Raw genomic sequence first — 13,652 nt, forward strand, 5'->3', positions numbered from 1 at the left:
ACCATAAATGTTTTGTTTAGTCCTGGTCTGGTCCTGAATGCTCTGCATACTCATCCCCCTCCAGCTTCTTCTTGGCTGGCATTGCCACCATTGGATGTCATTTTTCGGCTCTTTGAGCGCACAAAACTTGCCACGATTTATGTGCAACTCCGGCAAACAGCAACAACTTTTGGCTAAGAGCGGTCATATCGACTAAGTGCATTTGCCCGTTTTGCATATTTTGCCACTGGGCCAGTTGGACTTCAATATGGACTAGATCTGCCTTCTCCTCTTCCGCCTCCTTGGGCCTTAGAGCACTGCAAAAAGAGCTTTTAACTTGTTTCCCTCCTTCACCATCAAATCAATGTAACCTTTCCATCAATTCATTCAACTTTGAACTAATATTAATTTGTTATAATCGCATTTTGATGCGCACAGAATATCATTGCAATTTGTATTTATTTCCAATTAATTGGCAAATAAAAAAATATATTGTAAATATGAATTTGTAATTCATTTTAACAAGTTTTTCATTCTATGCTTCTTTACCCACTTTTTTCTATGCAAATTTATGTCGTTGTCAACGAACTTTCTGTTTAATAAATCATTTGTTTGCCGATTTTTTAGCTGATTTATATATCCATATATCCCATCCATGGACATTTAGTCAAGTTTAGTTTTTTGTTCTTTGTGTAGCAACTTCATTCCTGATAGTTTTATCCTCACCGCCTGCAAACCTCTGCTTGTTAGCTGTTGCTTGTTGCATTTTTGGTTTAGCAAGCTTCCTGATTCACTCTCTCTCTCTCTCTCCCTCTCTCCATTCCCATGTCCCATGTCCTTCGTCCTCCGCCCGCAGCTTAAATTACACACTTCCGCCTTCCTTCCTGGCATTCTGTTCGCAGTTCGCAGGCCGTTCAACTTCCTAAACGGGTTTGTCAGCCCGCCTGCATACTTCCGGCAGTAGCAGCTGGCCCTGGCCCATTGGTCGTCCTCTCCTATTCTGGCCAGCTTCAAACTTATGTTTATTAACTGGTTCCTAAAAGGGCTGAGGGTAGCTTTCAGCTCTGCCATTATTGGTATTTAACAAGGGAAATGTTCCTGTTATACGAACATTATCGCTATGTTTCCGCTTTCGGTTTTTATGGTTGCATCCACATTTTGGGTCTCAATGCAATATCGATTATTAGAGTAACCACAGCAAAGACAAGGCTAATCGCTTGCTTATCAAAGATTTAACATATATATAGATATTTTTGCCTGCCACCGCCACAACCTGTTGTTGTGGCAGCCACTCAGCTGTTTTACAGTCGCTTTATGAAACAATTTATGAAACTACGCACCGTCACATCGTTTTCTTGGCAAGCTTCTCGAAACTTTTGCCACTGCATTTCCTTCCCTTTCCTTTCCTTTCCTTTCCAACTTTTCCCTTTCCTTTTCAACCCACCTACCCAACTACCCACCCACCAATAAAATAAAAGGCATCCCGCCTAGCCCGCCCCCACCCACATTCGCATCGAAGGAAATGCCATGAAAAGTTTTGGCTCTTGGCTGGGGTTTTCTTGGTTTTTGTGCCAAAAATTAATTAGGCTAATTAAAATGCTGGCATGGGAGGCGGATAAAGATGAGGAGCCCGGCTGAAGGTGGCGGTCTGACGGTGTGGTGGTGCCAAAAAAACTTCAAGTTCAAAGTTCTTCTTTTGGCCGCGCACTTGGCACACTTGATTGAATGAAAACTTTGCCACCTGTCGGGGGTTGGGCGGCTGAGAAAAGGAAAAATTAATTAACCTGGCCGAAAGAAGTGCAAGGAACTCCTCTTTAGTTTTCCTTTTTTTTTTTTTTCTCTCGTTCTTCATTGGCAAACACAATTGGCAAAAACTCGAAACTCGAGAAATATAATTAAGCTGTTTTGTCGGCCAACAGTTGTCGTCGTCGCTGTCGCGTTTTTCGGCAAAACCCTAAGGGGGGTCTTGGAATCAATTAGCGCTTGTCAGTCGTCCAGTCGTATTCCGGGAAATCGGGATCGTGAATGGGAATGGAAATGGCAATGGGATACCGAAATGCGGGGTCACCACTTTGGACAGTCCGGGCCGCGGGTCATTTGCCATCTGCTGCCATGCGAGAGAAAAGAAGAAAAAAAAAATAAAAAATAAAAGGAAGACAAAAAAGTTGTCCCAAGTGCGACACTGCCATCCGCGTTTTTCCACGACCTTTATACCCCGCATCCACTTTTCACGGGCTTTTCCACGCATGGCCGCCGGCACTTGAGCTCCGTTTTCAGCTGCTGCTCTGCAATTTAGACTTTGGTTTTCATTTAGGTGACCATGTGCCGTTGTCACACTTTTTGGACGTATGTACATATGGTTGGGTCAGGATGTGGCAGGATCAGGATGTTAAGCAGGATGCAAATGTTTTCCACTTTAAGGACACAGCTTTTAAAGTTCTTCCAGCTTACTGCTTACCAGATTTAATAGCACTTAGCCGAAAGTTGTTCTCTATTTTAAAAGAATTGTTTGCCAGTCTCTGCATTTGCTTTGCCATTAAAAAAGTTTCAGCACTTAATTGAGAGGATCTCAGATTCATTTTAAAAACAATCTTTGATGGAAATTTGAATGTTATTTCGATTTAACAAAAAAAAAAACCATAAAAGAAAGCTTCATAGCTTTTCTTCGTACTTTCGGGGTTTCAAGGAATTGAAGGGCGTCGACTGGTAAGTTGAGAATCGCCATCGAAGCTGCAGCTTCCTCTGCACCTCTTCATCTGGGCAAGTCAAAGGTCAAGTGTAACTACGATTCGCCATCGCTTTCGTTTTCGTTTCATTTTTTTTTATTTTCGGCATCGTATTGCTAAATGCCTTCATTAAAAGCGGCAAGTGCGCAGTGTGCTCCCCCCAACCAGCAGCAGCCAGCGATTCCGACGACCTTACACTACTAGTCAGGTGGTTTGTGGGCGGTGGATAGAAAGGCGGGTGTTCCAAGGTGGAACCAACAAGCAAAAAAAAAAAAAAACAAAGAGCACGTGCAGCACAAAGGCGGCTAAAAGTGCTTCAGTCGGCAAAGGAAAAACTTGGCTGTCTGCACAGAGCGAACAAAAAATAATATCTTAAATCACAAACTGACTGGGAAACTTAAGCTTATTCAAGCTATGACCCGAGGTCAGCGATGAAGCCTCTGATTTGACCTCCAATTAATATTAATTGGTATTAAATATTGACTTTCTTTTATACATCATTAAGCTAATTTGTTTAAACTTTCTATGCTTTCCAGAAGAAGTCTTGAAAATCGTATTTTCATTTCAGAATTTTCCCATTTTTTCTGTACTAATTCACTTTCCCCTCAGTGCACGTGTGCCAGTTGCATTTGAGCAGCTGACATTGCTTTGTGGAGAGCCCCTTTTCTATAGTTGGTTGGGTGTGTTTGGTGGTTGGCAAAGGGTGTAAGTGTGGGTGGTATGCCAGCTGTTGTTATTCTGGCCCGCTTCGTGCGACTCGACAGGGCTTTATGCAGCATTTCTAAGCCAACTGACAACATCAAGAGCTTGCCACTCGGTTCCCATCTGCTATTTTCTCCACCTGTTCAACCCAGCCCCTGTTCCAACCCCTCTTTTTACCACTCCCCACTCAAGGCAATTGGCCGTGTCGCGAATCGCTGTGAAATAGGCAACAATACGGACTTTGCCAAAGGGTTGTGCCATCTGTTGATGCAACTAGAGTGTCGACTCTGCCCCCCAAAAAGTAACCCAATCCACCCAGCAATCGAAGGCTCAAGGTCGCGAATGTCAGGCACACACGTGGCCCACAAAAATGAAGCCTTCGAGAACGGGGACCCTAGGAGTCGAGTCCGTGATCACGATTTTCGGTATGTATATGTCAAGGTAGTCAAGGTGGGAAATGCACAAAGTCTAATAGAAACATTTAAATCCCATCTCTATCCTCTTTTCGCCTTTACAATATCCCCCAATTGTTATCTATTGATAAGGCATCTGGCTACACTAATCAAAACCCCGAGAGTCGTGTCAGTTTCGAAATTAATTGACCCACAAATGCACATATAAGCCCTCTCATCGAGCATTTCCCAGCTGTGAGAGCACATCCCATCAATTAGATGATCGCAGCCAGCAATCAAATCAATGGCACAAATGGCCTCGGGGCACAAAGAGCCCATCCTAGCCCATACCAACCCATTCCATGCCATAGAACGGAAGCCAAAAAGGATCCAGGATTCCAATTGAAGCAAGACGCAGGTAAAATGGCGGAATGGTGAGGGGTGGTGGGTGGGAATACAGTTAGCCAGGTGCATTTATCAATTTAACTGAGCCCCGCAGCGCAAATGCCAACAATGCCAGCCAAGGGACACGATATGACACGGACGGAGGACCAAAGGCAGCAGCAGTTTGGCCCAAACAATGAGGGCTAACAAACCAAAGACGACACGGACAAACATAGGACCATCCACCGCTACACGGACAGAAATCATAGGTCGAAAAGCCTTAAAATTATGCTCCTAACTAAGCCAATAATAACCCGAATATGGAATGTAATACCTCGTTGAGTTTGTTTTCTAATTCTTAAAAGAACTGCATTCAAGGTTGAAAAGGTAAAATTTTAGGCAATTTTCTGAAAAAAAGATAATGTTACCCCTTATCGAAAATGCGGAATTCCGTTTGGCTTAATTTGGCCCTCAAAACGACAGTATTTTGTCCATAACTAAGCCAAAAATGGTCCAAATGAGGAATGTAATACCTCGTAGGGGTCGTAACTTGATTGCCATGATTCCCAATTGGTTTGCTTTCAAATCTGGGAAACTTCATTTTTGGCCAATTTTTGAAAATTTTGATGATGGTACCCCTTATCAAAAATGCGAAATTTGGGTTAAAATTCATTTTCCCAAAATCGAAAAACGAGTGATAGGGGCAGTTAGTGTTGGTCATTAGCAGCAGAAAACTGTTTTTATTTTAGCTGTGCTGCTTCTTATGACGAAGTTATAGGTAATGAACAACAAGAAATACGAAATTTCGGTTACAAGCCTAGTCCTGGCCGGAAAATGAATATTTTTTCCACAAAAATGATAAATACGAAAACCTTTCTTAATATACACATTAAGCAGGCTTATAGTTGATTTTGAAATTAAATTCTGCCACTTTTTTTCGCTCTGTGTAATAGCTAACTTCCGGCAGTTTGGAAGGCACTCGGCGCAGTTGCAATTGTTTTTGGGCCAACAATAGGTGGCTGCTGCCCCTTGAATCCTGGCCCTGCACTTGCACCTTCGTCTACACCTGATTCTGGTGCTGAATCTGAATCTGAATCCTGCGAGACAATGGCCAATTGTACGGCCAGGCCAAGCCAGGCTCAGCTCAGTTGTAATTAATGCCTCGGGCGGCTGGGATCTCTTGGACTAGGACTAGGCATTGTTTTTGGCCCGAAGAGACAATGGCGACAACAGCCAGATACTCTTGGCCCTGGCCTTAAGCAACAACAACAACAACAGTACAACAACAGTATAAACAGCATAAACAAAAAGGACACAAAAACAAAACAGAGACTGAAAACAGAAAACAGAAAACAGGCCAAGAACAAAAAACAAACAACTTAAGCAGGGGCGCTCCATCAGCACAGGTCGTCATCCCAATTCGAAAACTGGGCAACAACGCTGATGGAAACATCGAGAATGAAATGTTTTATTAAAGACCCCACCAGCACCCATCCGAAAAGCAGACTGCCCAAATCGGATTATATATGCATATAGAAACTGAATCCCATGCATATGTAGAGCTTAGAGAGAGCTTGTCTGTGTGTGTGTGTGTGTGTGCTGGCTGGAAAATTCATGCAGGGAAAGTATTTAATATCTGCTGAATATGAAAGCCAATCGCCAATTTCCGTTTTTACTGCCCTACACTCTCTATGCCCATGAAGTTGTTATCCAATTTTGTAATTTATTTGGAACGTAAAACAAATATTATTTTTTGGAATTTTATTTAATAAAAAACTGACTAAATAAATTCCAAGTTTTTGTATTAAAATAATGAAATTACTCATGTCTTAATGATTTGAATTTTAAACGACTTTTAATCAACTTCAACAGCCTATTAGGTTTTGTCTTATAAATTATTAACAATTTCTAATTCAACCACCAAAATCACTGAGCTAATCATAGAGCCTTCAAGCTAGCCAACTTCTTTCTATCTTTCTACCCATTTCATGGGCTATTAAGTTTAATTTTAAATTTAAATTGATAATAACCCTAATGACCACTCATTGTGACACTTTTTGGCCAGAACTCTGACAAAAAGAAGTCAAAAACACAGAGAAAGCATTTGAAAATTTGCAGATGGGAAAGGTTTTATCAGGTCAATCGAATGAAATCGATAATTGGACGATTGAATATCACGCATACGCCGCATTGGCCACACAATTGTTGACAAAATTGTTGAAAACACACACCACCCCTGCCTGTTTTTGGCAATAAATCAGAATTTAATTGGCATCTAATGTGCAATGTGTGTGTGTACACGCGCTGGCTGGCCAATGCTGCAAAATGGCCAGCAATGCATATTTAATGGATCAGCATTATAATGACATTATTTCGATGCTAATTACAGGCAAACCAAAACGAAAAACAACCCAAAATAAACCGCAGAAAAAACAAACTAGAACGAATTGAGGGGAAAAAACACAAACCACAAAACGCCACGGCAATTTCATTTTCGGCAAAATGCCACTTGCCACTTGAGGCAATTTACCATTTTAGGATTTTACCATTCTAACATTTACGCCCACACTTCCGTTCATTCGTCCGTCCGTATTGGCCAATCAATAAATCTAATGCAAATTTCTTCGCCTCGGCCTGTCAACAAATCGAACGACACTTGGCGAAAATCTGAAGTCAGGGGGGCTTGAAAAAGTGTGAAGTGTTTTGTCCTTTAAGTGAAATCTTATCTTCGACAGGATATAATTTATTGATAGGGCAAGCGACTAAGCAGGATTTTGTTACCAAAAGACACTGCCACCAAAAATGTTTCTAGTCAATTGCAGTTCTTAAAAGAAAAACCTTCTTAATAGCATATATACTGTACTTTATAATTTAATCCCAGTTCCTTCCCCCTTAAAAACTCGTTTATGAATTTCACGCACTTTACTGGCCAATTCGGGACAGTGCACGACCATGTCCTTGCCCATGTCCATGTCCTGGCCCTCCGGCTTAGCGTGCAATTCAATTAAAGTTGCATAAGGCCATCGGACAATGGCTCCTCCGCGTTCTCCGGTCTTGGCCAAGTGAAATGTTCACTTTGATTTACCTCCCTCCTTCCATCCCCTTTTTTGAACAATCTGCCGCCCAGTTTTGTGACAAGAATGAATGAACAATGGCTTCGGTGTCCTTGGCAGCTTGGGGCCAAAACATTGGGATGAAAATTAACGATTGGGGGACGAAGAGAGAAAGAGAGATGCGAGGTCTTTGCGCCAGCACTGAAGGTTGAGAGCGAGCACACATATTAAATTACCAAGTGGCAAGTCAATTGGCATATGTCAGCGTGCCACACAGAAGCATGCATCCGGCACTCAGACACAGAGACAGAGAGAGAGAGAGAGAGTTGCCAAGTTAAATGAAGTCAGAAATGTAAATTTCATTTGCCAGTTGAAGATGAAGAATTTTCCAACCACCACACAGCCTTCCGTCTCGCTGTTAGCGGGGGAAACCCAAACCCAAAAAGGACGCAATTAGAAGACGGTGTGGGCGTGGCTGTTGGCGTTGCCAAATTACAGTTACCAGCTGTTGCGCCAAAGTCAGAGGATTTTGTCTACGGTTCTCCCAAAGAAAAGCCCAGAAACCAAGAAACCTCAAATACACACACCCACCACCCCCTCAAACCATTTCCGCTAGCAACATGTGTTTCCATTTTCCACAAGCACCTAGAAAACTTATAGGTTTTTGGCAACTGAATCGATAGAGAAAAGAAGCTAGATAGGCTAAGAAGATACCTGATCTATCTATATAATATATGAAAGTCTGAAAAGGAAAAAATGATTATTAAAATGAAAAGAAGATTTGATTTAGTTTGAATTAAAGTTAAGCTGACTAACAGAGTGTGTAACTTATATAGTTTATCCTGAATTCTATATACCCTTAAAGGCCAAACTATATACGAGGTGTGTTCAAAAAGTAAGGTGACTTTTCAAATTTCGCGGGCAACATATTTTCGATTATCGTTTTTTTTGTTTTGTTATATTGGTACACTCTTCCCTAACATCTGTACCAAGTTTCAATGGAACATCCTCTTTTGTTTGGTTGTGAGAGGCGTAAAGTTACAAGTTATTTTGCGAGCTCGGCGATTTTTTGCTTTTTTCGGTCTTGGCTCGCCTGGGCTCTTCCATTGGGACGATTGGGCTTTGGTTTCGATATCATAACCATATACCCATGATTCGTCACCAGTTATGACCCTTTTGAGTAAATCTGGGTCGTCGTTGACGTCATTCAACAGCTCTTGAGCGATGCTCATGCGACGGTTCTTTTGGTCAAAATTCAGCAATTTCGGAACAAACTTCGCTGACACACGACTCATACCCAAAACGTTTGAAAAAATTTCATGGCACGAGCCAAGCGATATACCGACATCTTCAGCAACTTCTCTGATAGTGATTCGACGATTTTCCAAAACAATTTTCGTCACTGCTTGAACGTTTTCATCAGTTGTTGACGTGCTTGGGCGTCCAGAGCGAGGCTGGTCATTGGCATCTTCCCGGCCATCTTGGAAGAGTTTGTACCACTTGTACACATTTTTTTTACTCAGAACAGTTTCACCGTATGCCACTGTCAACATTTCAAGTGTTTCAGAGCACTTAATTTTATTTTTTACACAAAATTTGATGCAAATCCTTTGATCCATATTTTTCGATAGCAAAAAATCGCCGAGCTCGCAAAATAACTTGTAACTTTACGCCTCTCACAACCAAACAAAAGAGGATGTTCCATTGAAACTTGGTACAGATGTTAGGGAAGAGTGTACCAATATAACAAAACAAAAAAAACGATAATCGAAAATATGTTGCCCGCGAAATTTGAAAAGTCACCTTACTTTTTGAACACACCTCGTATATACAACCATAGATCTTATCCGATAAGAAACGCCTACCCATCACATACCTTATAAGAAACACAGTACTCCCTTGTACCGGGTATAAAAATAGGAACCAAAATGAATTTGTTGTTGGAGAAAATCTGGTAAAACGCATTTTGCGGGAAATGGCAGCAGCAAAGTAAATGACAAAAGACATAATTTCATAATTAAGTGCACAGTGGCGGGGGGGGGAAAAGCGAGCAGCTATCGACAGACAGGGAGAAAAGAAAATTTCCTTTGTTTTGTGGGCCATTAGCAAGTGGACTAATGATCTACCGAAACCGGCGAGCTTCTGGCTCGGCTCGTAATTAATGACAAACGCAAAAGGGGGATGGGGTCGGCTGGTGGGCGATGGGAAACTTTCCCGGCAAACACTGGGAAATGAGGCAATTTCCCCCGAAAACTCAGAACTTCGAGGAAAGCAATGGCAATGGCAATGGCAATGGCAATGGCGAGTTCATTCTTCAGTCTGTCAAATGGAGATTCCGTAATTGTCTACGGGTTTTCGGGTTTACGGATTACACGGGGTCGGGTGGTCAGCGGGGGGGGGTTTTGTGTTTCCAATTGGGCGAATGATATATGCATGGCCCAAGAGCTATAAATCTGTATATCTGTTCAGATATGGCATTTTAATTACAAGCAACTGCAAGTCCATTACCTCAAAGGGATTGTAAATGGATGGCAGGTGATCTGGTTACTTAATCATTACGTTTAAGGTTGGGCTTTTCTCAAACTCATGGAAACTTTTCCAAGAATTTAAATTTAAATAATCCACAGAGTTGATTAAATAAGTCTGCTATGGTAACCTACTCAACCGTAGCGTATGCGATCAACTTGCATGTGCCATGTGATTGCTGCACATTTAACTCCGTGGAAAACCCCCCGGAAAATCCATCTAACATGTGTTCTATTCGCCGCTCAATCAAGTTGTTTGGCGGGAAAACTGCTGTTGCTTTTGGCGTCGGCTTTTACATCGTTTTTTTTTTTTTTAAATGTTTTTTTCTGGGTGTGTTACTTTTTTTTTTTGTTTTAGCCAATTCTGCATTTCGTCCCATTGGAAAATAGATTCATGTGGGTGGAAAAGTGGAAGGGTGGATGGCGTGGGGGAGACTGGTACGAGTACGATATCGTGGCAGCTGCGTCATTTTGGCATTTGGCAATAAGCAAATAAATAAATAAATCATTTGTGTGCATAGCCAGCGATATATATCGCCAGATATGGCCAGGAATTGATATGGTACGTCCCCGTATGCCATCATACTGAGTGGATGTACGGCACTCGAAAGTGGCGTAGGAGGAGGAAATGGAACTTGACTGCGTTGACAGGCCGGCGGCGCCAAGTCGGCTGAGCGGTTGTCTGACCCACCAACTCATTCCTCAATATATGGCACACATGGCGTATGCTCGATATGCCTCCTCAACGATTATGAATATGTTTTTCCAGGGATGAGGCACGAGGCAGGAAGTTAGTTTGGAGTACACACACACTACACTAAGCATATTTCATATCGCTGGCACTTTTATGACTCACAAACACCACCACCCCCACACATATCTCCGTCAAAACACTATTTTTAGGCATTTAACAAAAAGCCAAGAGAATTCCCATTTGTAATTCACAAAAAAAATAAGAAAAAACTAAAGAAAAACCGTAAGAATATAGCAGGAAAATCGTATTTTTAAAAGCAATTTGGCTAGTGGCATCAGGCAATGGCTTTTATTTTCCCTTCCCACCCCGTGGACTTCTTTATATAGATATATATAAAGAACCGAATTCGCCTCTGTTTCTTCTTCATCGTCGTCGTCGTCGTCGTCGTCGCCTTTCAAGTGTCCATCAACATGTTTGACAAGTGCGCTGATTTGGCCATCTCCACCCCCAAGGTATCCCTTGGCCCACCCAGAATTGTCTGTGTGAGTCATTATTTGGCCATGCTTGCAATTTCCGCTGCTGCCCAGCCATCTTTCCCCTTCCATTGCCGATTTCCCCCCACCCGGAAGTTGTTAGTCAAGCCGGGCCAGGGCCATGTTGTTTTACCCTGCCCTTCTTTTTTCTTCTCCTCCTGCTCCTGCAACCCTAATGAATAATGCAACAGTCTCTCTCTCTCTCTCTCTCTCTGGGGGGCGCTGAAGTGATGTAGCAGGTAACCCGAAAAAATAAGGTTGCGAAAAGCTCGCAACGAAAGCGAGAACGAGAGGCAAACTTTCACCAATAAAATATTTAAATCGAATACTTTGCCAGCTAGAAGAGAGAAAGCTGGTAGGAAACATTTTCGGTAGCCTGCTTTAAAACTACAGAAGATGATCGCCTGTCCACGGCGCTTCTTACAGAGATTATCATCTTAAGGCTACCTCATCAGCGCCCTCTCCGCGCTTCCCATTCTTAGCACCTAAGAAAGGCTTAAAAGCTGTTTTTCACGAACTTCCCTTCTTCTCACTCTCTACACCTTAACTTATTCAAACTTACTCAGAAATCTATCTAACCAATAGAGTAGTGCTTACATGTGTCGAGCTCAGGAGAAAGAAAGGGACCCTGTAAGGAAAAACAAAAAGAGTTATTTTAGTAAGAAGTCAAGGTAATTTGAGATATTTTATAAATCATTTTTAAGACATACAACGATTGAAAATGTATCAAGCCCCCATTCTGTTTGTGACAACGCCAATCACCCTTCCCTGCCGTCCTTAAACCAAAACCGAATGTTTATCAAGTGTTAATCCAGTCCTTTCAGTGCGTAAGCCATTGGTAAACGAAACCAAGAACTAGGTAAACATTTCCCATTTCGGGACAATTAATCAAATATTTTTTCATTGAATTTCCACCAGAGTCAAGCTGGCGGTAGACAAATGTTGAACTAAGCCATATCACATGACCATGGCCCAGGTTATTCTGGCCCCGGGATGTGGGAGGGGGTCGGTCTCGTCCCCGGGGCGTTAATGGGCCAACTGACAGACAGGCCGAATGATGGATGACTTGACAGTGGCGGCGGAATGGGGTACCCTATATGCGAGTTATGCGTGTTCGAGTGTGAGGGCAAAAACAAGGCGCTATATATTTGCCAGATATGACGACTCCTCTCCTCCTCGCGTACGTACACCCATATATATCTCAGCTGATGCCTCTCGCTTGTCATAAATCGCATTTGTGCATTTGCATTAGATGCAGCTCGTTGGTTGCAATGAGCAACAATGTCAAACTTACTGCCGCCATCGCCATCTGCATGCAAATCTGGCCGGGATGCTATGCAAATCCTGTTTTACAGCCACGGAACTATGACTATGACTATGACTATGACTATGACTATATATATATATAGAGATGCACTGTATATGCATGCTTGGCTTAGCCAAGCCGAGGTCTGGTCCATATCTATATGGCTGTACGGCTATATGGACTCTTTGGCTACATGGCACCATCTTTGGCATTGGATTTGGCTAGGGGGACTTGGCTTTTATTTTGATTTTATGGCATACGACGGACATAAAATATGAATGGATTAACGCACGCACACACACTAGCACGTAGACATAGCAGGCGACAAATGTGTCACTTTTTAATCCTTTGACGTCCTTTAAGATGCGCTTTGTGTGCACTTTAAGCTTGAATTTGTTAGAGAATTTCTATTTTCTGATTTTAAAGATTATTTTTTAGGTTTATTAATAAAAATTCTCACATTTTCTAGCTCTAGTAGCTTAGCTGATAATAGTGAGAGGCCTAGAGAGAACGTTGACGCTTGAATCCCCAGTCCAACCCCAGCTCCTCTTTAAGTTTTGCATCCTTTGAGCAAATCTTTTGTCTCTTTGCAATGTTAGTCTTGGTATGTGTGTGTCTAAGTGTGTGTCTGGCGCTTGCTGCGCGCGTCTGCGGCTCTCGTCATTTTTGTTTATTTTATGCCACATCTCCTCGAGTGACATCATTCAATTGACATAACGATGACGGCGCGAACTTATCAACTGGCTTTAAAGGTGAAGCGATGCCTGACGCTTTTCTCAAAATGTTTTCCCTCACTTTTTCACTTTCACCATATTCCTCTACTTGTCACCTTTGCCGACGCGCGGTTTGTTTACGGGCAGACGTTGGCTATTTTCTTTTTCCACCAACACTGTTTCTTTAAAGGCGTTTTCTTTTATTTTTGGGTTAACGCCTTGAGCGGATTGTAAACAAAACCGCAGTGAGTTTTCTACGTATACATACAGTGGAACTTCTATATAAACAAATATTAAGGAATTTTTCTAAATATAATTCTTAGACCCAAAAGGAAGTTTGGATCAAAGAATCTTCTTGATATTATAACATTTTGTGCCTCAAAGTTGGCTTTGAAAATGAGTATTCACTGTACTTGCACTTTTGTGTATCCACCTGTTCTGCTCTTCTCTTTCCACTCCCCCGCTCTTTCACATTTAACTGGAAAATTTGTCCCAAGCTGCGGATTTCCATGTGCAAACTAATTGGTCCGCCCTATTACCAGGCAGTGGGAAAATGCTTTTCCGAAAGGTAAAGTTCATCAAAAACGTGACTGGCTTAAAGTGAACGCTGCGGCGCATAAATCAACAATAAATGTTGAAGAACAA

At 42.1% G+C, this 13,652-nt stretch overlaps 1 protein-coding gene across 8 annotated transcripts in view; it reads right to left on the bottom strand.

Annotated features, from left to right (window-relative positions):
• Nucleotides 1–13,652, bottom strand: part of LOC108103196 (voltage-dependent T-type calcium channel subunit alpha-1G) — a 90,545-nt gene that overhangs the window by 54,352 nt on the left and 22,541 nt on the right. For all 8 annotated transcript variants that reach the window (XM_041818444.1, XM_041818445.1, XM_041818447.1 and 5 more), the window contains one exon: nucleotides 11,586–11,616. The gene's annotated coding sequence lies outside the window, so the exon portion shown is untranslated. The remainder of the gene's footprint in view (nucleotides 1–11,585; nucleotides 11,617–13,652) is intronic.

This window comes from Drosophila eugracilis, unplaced genomic scaffold (assembly GCF_018153835.1).
Source record: "Drosophila eugracilis isolate 14026-0451.02 unplaced genomic scaffold, ASM1815383v1 contig_2167, whole genome shotgun sequence".
NCBI lineage: Eukaryota > Metazoa > Arthropoda > Insecta > Diptera > Drosophilidae > Drosophila > Drosophila eugracilis.